The 6,899-nt window shown below is 42.1% G+C and overlaps 1 long non-coding RNA gene across 1 annotated transcript in view; it reads left to right on the forward strand.

Moving 5' to 3' along the window:
• Nucleotides 1-1,231: 1,231 nt before the first annotated feature.
• LOC124009821 overlaps nucleotides 1,232-6,899 on the forward strand; it is a 7,402-nt gene continuing 1,734 nt past the window's right edge. The window contains exon 1 of the long non-coding RNA XR_006834324.1: nucleotides 1,232-1,831. This is a non-coding gene — a long non-coding RNA (uncharacterized LOC124009821). The remainder of the gene's footprint in view (nucleotides 1,832-6,899) is intronic.

Below are 6,899 nucleotides of genomic sequence, written 5' to 3' on the forward strand. Positions count from 1 at the left end.
TTGTGCACATGCACAATTTCTGGGATATTTTGTTTCAGTTCATGAAACATGGGACCAACACTTTACATGTTGCCTTTATATTTTTGTTCAGTGTAAATAAAAAACGGAACTCAATCCAAAATCAGCATTTGGCCTAATGAAATACCTTGAGCACCAAGAGGCTGGAGCTACAAAGATATAACTGGAGAACTTGCTATCAATGAGTGGAGGAGCAATAGTAGGCATACACATGTTTAAAAACAATAACTATGTTGGCATAATTAATTAAATGTCAAAATATGTACATTTTATGAAATTGAACATGCAGACCTTGTCCAAAATAAATGTAATTAAACTTTCACTGATTTATCTGACTGATTAGAGTTACTATAAAATACTGTGCAATACATAAACTACAGATAGTGAAGATTACTATCATTATTATTATCATCATCATCATCATCATCATCATCATTATTATTATTATTATTATTATTATTATGGACAGATAGCCTACTATAGGACACATTTCCAACATCATAATTTGTCTCTCTCACAGTGTATCTGTGTCTCATCACAGAGAACCCTCTGTGCCAATGAAAAGCAAGATTTCCTGTCATGACAATATATCACTGCTAAGGGCTGTTCTTAGGCACGACGCAACGCAGAATGGCTGGACACAGCCCTTAGCCTTGGTATATTGACCATATTTCACAAATCCCTGAGGTGCGTTATTGCTATTATAAACTGGTTACCAATGTAATTAGAGCAGTTAAAATAAATGTTTTGTCAAACCGTGGTATAAATGAATGCACAAATTGTAATAAATCATTTCCATGGCTGTCAGCCAATCAGCATTCAGGGCTCAAACTATCCAGTTTATGAGAACAAACAGACAAAGATGACACATTCAGACAGAGTTGTGTATGGGACTTGGTTCATCAAACCCCTGTTGAGATGTCCTCTTCAACATTAAACCAAGTAAAAAAACAATCTTCTCCCAAACTGATTAAACAAAATCAATGTCTTGCCAGGACCCAGTCTTAAGCCAATGCTCGTGACCCAAAAGGAACCCATTAATTGTGGGTCTCAGCTACAGACGTGATATACGCTAAAGCCGGTTATCTCCCCTCCGTCTCCATGGAAAGATGTGGTAATAGAGGATTACATACCGCAGCATCAGAGAATTATGATCATGGTAAATGCAAAGGGAGGAGGAGGGAGAGAGAAAGAGGCGTAGAGAGAGAAAGGGGTCAGAGCAGACCAAGAGATAAACAGATAGAGGGCAAGGGCCAGAGAGAGAGAGAGAGAGAGAGAGAGAGAGAGAGAGAGAGAGAGAGAGAGAGAGAGAGAGAGAGTTCAGTCAGATCGAGGAAAAGACAAACACACACACACTCTCTTGCTGCACACGCTAACCACACATACACTCCTATATCTAAGGGCAGAGCACCCAGACACTGTGGCACCATGTTGCACCCCATCATGATAGGCATCGTGACCTTCAACACCTCCTTGACCATCATCTACTGGACCTTTCTCCTGGGAGGGACCTTCTTTGACATGATGTCTCAAGAAGAAGACAAGCCCAAGAAGCTTAGTGAGGTCACCCCCGCTTGAGCCTGCGCCGCCATGGAACCCACTACCTACCTGTGAATTTACTATGACAACCACCGACAGCTTACTAGGCCTATAGGCAGCTTGTGTCGCTTTACACATTTTACATTGTGTTTTTTGTTTTTCCAGAATTCCATTGGGAATCCTGTTTTTTTTTTCTCTTTCTGCCGTTTTCCAGTTGTTCCACATCCGTAGAGAATCGGGTCATCTGGATCAATCTGGAATCATTCTAAAACAGGTACAGTAGATTATATCTCCAGTATGTTCATCTCTCATTTCAAGTAGCCTGAAGATTGTTCCTTTATTTTCTATTATCTAACATTTCTCTCATGGGTTTACATCATTAACACATTGGTCAGATTACGTCATTATAAGGTCACACAGGGGTTGAATTGTTGTTCTCATCGGCTTAAACCGCAGATTATCACGTATCATTTAAATCTACAGCTCTAATGCCTGTCCCAGACAGGTGTTGCGTATCATTTTCACAAGCTAATAGCACTCCGCTTGCGTTTCTGTGTGGCTTCTGTTTATTGGCTTAGTTGCAGTATCAAATCCTGTCAAGGATTCCAGGAGGGGGTAAAGTACATTACTTTAGTACCTGAAGAGGACTGGGTGTCTCAGAAAAGATCCAGACCACTTCAGCCTAACATAATTTCTCCATCCTATTTTCATCCGTCTTAACTTCACCTCAACCTCTACTCAACTCAAATTTGATTGGTCACATACACGTGGTTAGCATCCCTCATCCCTCTCTTTCTCCTGATAGTTACCCCTTTCTTCTTTGTTCCAAACTCCCAAACCTCAACCCTTTCCACCCTCATCCCTCTCCCCTGGCAACTGCCCCACCCCACAACTACCCTCCACCATCATGGGGCTTCATCCCCTCATGATTTTCATTGTCTCCTTCAACCTCTTAATCACCATCATAGAGTGGACTTGGCTCTTGTCTAGGATCCTCAGGGTTGAAGATGAAGATGTCTCTCCAGAATGACAAAGAAACATAGCCCTACCTTCTTAAGCTCTCGTCCCAACTCCACTGAGTAGAAAAAACATTTTCCTAATAGTGTACTCTCTGTGTCTGTCTTCATGGTTGCTTCCAGGATTCCATGCTTGCTTTGATTTACAGAGCAATTCTGCATGCTACAAGGTAAGAATGGCGTGAATTTGTTAGGAGAGCTGATGTTAAGTTCAGGGAAAGACAACTAATCTGACTCGTTGCTACTTCTCCTTTTCTCTCTGTATTCTGTATTCTGTATTTTGAATACAACATGAAACCGTTGTTAGGGGGTGGTTTGTGTGGATTGGTCCAATTAATCACCAAATCCTGTCAAGGATTATAGCAGGGCAGCCATGGGCGGTGAAAACTGAGTAGACTGACTAGCGGCTCGTCACTGAGTAGGCGTTTGTGTCTCAGGAGGAGAAAAGACCATTTCCTCCTCCTTCTATTTTCATCCTTTTTTCACCCCTCTTTTCCAAGACTACCATCACGTCATCCGTTTTTCTTTCACCTCTTCACTTCTCTCTCCGCCACCCACCGTCACCCACCGTCACCCACCGCCACCATGGCGCCACCATTCACCCCTTCATTGCTTGTGAGGTGGTCTGCGACCTCATCACCACCATCATAGAGTGGATATGGATGCTGTCTGTACTTCTCAAGGTTGACAAAAAACAAAAATGATGTTTCTCCAGTCTGAAAAAACAAACAGCACACTTCAACAACAAGAAAAACTCTGGAATTCTGAAACCATATCATTCTTGTTGGCACTACAGTACATTTCCTGGTGGAGGAAAGTGTTACCGGCAGGGCAGCCGTAGGGGGTGAAACAGAGTGGACCGACTAGAGAAAACATCTGGATCATTTCATCATTTCTCCATCCCCTCTCTTTCAAGAATTCCACCTTTTGCTGGCATTGATCTCATCATTTCATCTCTTTGCTCCACCTCTTCATTTCTCTCTCCTGAGAGTTCCTTCCATCCCACTACGGCCACCCTTCCTCTGCCACCATGGTGATGATCGGTCCCTTCATGGCCATTCAGGTCACCCTCAACATCCTTATCACCATCATATGGTGGGCCTGGATACTATCTAGAGTCATGAGACAAAAGGAAGATGAGGTCCCTCAGTTCTGACAATGGAAAGAACTCTAATCTTAACCCTGCCTGCTAGACCGACGTACCGATAGGAGCCACTTCAGAAACTCTGACCTGAAACGTAGCATTCATGTTGACATGAGTAGATGCCATGAGTAGAGAAACATGCAAATAGAGAAGTCAGCATGGTTTGTTGTGATGTGGCCCTAACAGTGTTTCCATCCAGGATTACAGAGAACTTTCTAGACTTTCTCTCAGCGACAACATAGCTGAGGGGAAGCTACACGTCAAGTTTGTAAGGTAAGAACGGCACATCCCTGATTCAAAAGGGAAATTAAATTATAGTCACTCAGGATCTTGTTTTCCATTTATTAAACATTTCCAGGAAATCACCTAACCCTTAATGATAACTTCCTTGTAACTTTCCAGGAAATCACCTAACCCTTAATGATAACTTCCTTGTAACTTTCCAGGAAATCACCTAACCCTTAATGATAACTTCCTTGTAACTTTCCAGGAAATCACCTAACCCTTAATGATAACTTCCTTGTAACTTTCCAGGAAATCACCTAACCCTTAATGATAACTTCCTTGTAACTTTCCAGGAAATCACCTAACCCTTAATGATAACTTCCTTGTAACTTTCCAGGAAATCACCTAACCCTTAATGATAACTTCCTTGTGACTTTCCAGGAAATCACCTAACCCTTAATGATAACTTCCTTGTAACTTTCCAGGAAATCACCTAACCCTTAACGATAACTTCCTTGTGACTATCCAGGAAATCACCTAACCCTTAATGATAACTTCCCTGTATTCAATGGCCCTTTATTATTGTCAGAATACATCTGTCTTCAAATCCTTCACTGCTCTCTTCTGGAAAGTTGACTTTCTGGTCACCATATAACCAGTTCCTGATGGTCTTATTTCTCAGTCTTTCCCTTGCTCTACCTCACATTTGATAAGAAATACAAAAAAAATGCAGTATAAAATGTAGAGGTTCAGGTTTGACACTCAATATAACCTAGTCCGTGGTGGAAATAAGTTAAGGTATGGTGTGGTGTGTAGGATCAGGATCAGTAGGGACCATAAGCCTCTTTGGTACATTACTGTACATCTCCTCTGTCATATCACTAATCCTCCCAGATGGAGGGCTGATATCTCTGGACATGATGACAGATTCCTGTTCAATCCTATTAGCACTCTGCCTGCCCTACATTTACTCAACTGCTTTACAAGGTTATGACAGATTATTAAACCAAGGATCCTCCTCAAAAAGACCATGACCCGAAGTAAGCCAACTTTAGCCTGACTTCCAGATCAGTTTGTGCTGTCTTGTCAACTGTGCATGATAATTATTACCATTATAATGACAGTAGGAGTTGTCAAGACAGCCCAGAATAGATCTGGGACACAGGCTAGGCATTATAATGACAGTAGGAGTTGTCAAGACAGCACAGAACAGATCTGGGACCCAGACTAGGCATTATAATGACTGTATGAGTTTTAAAGACAGCACAGAACAGATCTGGGACCCAGACTAGACATTATAATGACTGTATGAGTTGTAAAGACAGCACAGAACAGATCTGGGACACAGGCTAGGCATTGTAATGACAGTAGGAGTTGTCAAGACAGCACAGAACAGATCTGGGACCCAGACTAGACATTATAATGACTGTATGAGTTGTAAAGACAGCACAGAACAGATCTGGGACCCAGACTAGACATTATAATGACTGTATGAGTTGTAAAGACAGCACAGAACAGATCTGGGACCCAGACTAGACATTATAATGACTGTATGAGTTTTAAAGACAGCACAGAACAGATCTGGGACCCAGACTAGACATTATAATGACTGTATGAGTTGTAAAGACAGCACAGAACAGATCTGGGACCCAAAACAGCAAACATTCGCTCACACACCAAAAAACTAAAATAATTGATAACAATCAGTCAAAACTCATACAAAGTGACATCAAATTGCCTTCTCTTGCCCCACACTGTTAGTCTCATTCATTAAGCCACAGAAGGAATTTTGGTTGATATATACTGTATGTTTCTTCTGAAATACAGCACATTCTTTTGAAATGAACTACTATGTTCTCGTTCTTTCATTTTCCAACCCATTAGGCCTCTATCCAGAGCCTCACCCCATCAATTGAAATACAATTATATTTTCTTCCATGAAAAGTAGAGTAACCACATTTAACCACAATTTCTTTATTTCTCTCACTCGTCTGATACACTTCTTTAACCCTGAAAACATCCAGAGTACAATGGTACACAGAGTGGATCTACTCATAGAAACCTCATAGAAACCAAGTACTGTACCTCCTCAAAGACTATACAGACTCATCAAGGCGATACAGACAGATCTGCTTTGTACATAACGTCTGCAGTCTGCGCATCATCCATTTACTGTGTACCCCACCGCATCTCACTATACCAATAGCGTACTTCACCAATCAAACCATGGGCTATCAGCTGCCCCCGACCCATGCACAAAACATCCCAGGACTGGTAGCAGTGGCCTGGAACCTCACACAGCTGAACTTTGAACCCCGCCAGCTCCTCCAGGCTTCCATGATTGGACAGGAGGAGGACGAGAAAGAGTATTTCATAAACTACGTCCCGCCTTCTCGCGACGCCATCGAGCTGCCTCGCCATGTTGTTTACATACTTATAGGAGCGGTGTTGGTGGTAGTCGCTACCTACGCCATAGTGGGTCACCTGATCAAGGACCTGATGCATGACCTAGCAGGTAACCAGGGACTCCTTCTATCTGCTACCATCTGAAGGTTTTACCACTTGGTGTCACCGTGTGTCATCGTCCTAATTCCCTATCATGTGACGTGAGTCATTGTTTGATCATCTGACTGTCTTTCCCTTCTTGGATGGCCACTGGTTCAGTGAGTCAACATGATGTTGACTGTTGATGTTATCTATGCCATGAAAATCTTTGTGTGTTCTGACCTTCCCTCCATTTTGCACCTGTTGTGGGTACAAAGCTGCAGTGTATTCCCTGAGGTCATCTCTATGGCTGTCAGTGTGTCATCAAGCTCAAGAGTGCGAATATGAAAACTGGTCTGTTGGTGGCATTTCATAAACCACCTAAAATATTATATAGCCTAAGTGCACAAAATGCTATAGTTAAGCAATAAGGCACGTATGGTATATTGGCCAAACCCCAGTGGTGACATATT

This window comes from Oncorhynchus gorbuscha, linkage group LG22, assembly GCF_021184085.1.
Source record: "Oncorhynchus gorbuscha isolate QuinsamMale2020 ecotype Even-year linkage group LG22, OgorEven_v1.0, whole genome shotgun sequence".
In the NCBI taxonomy this organism is placed as follows: Eukaryota; Metazoa; Chordata; class Actinopteri; order Salmoniformes; family Salmonidae; genus Oncorhynchus; species Oncorhynchus gorbuscha.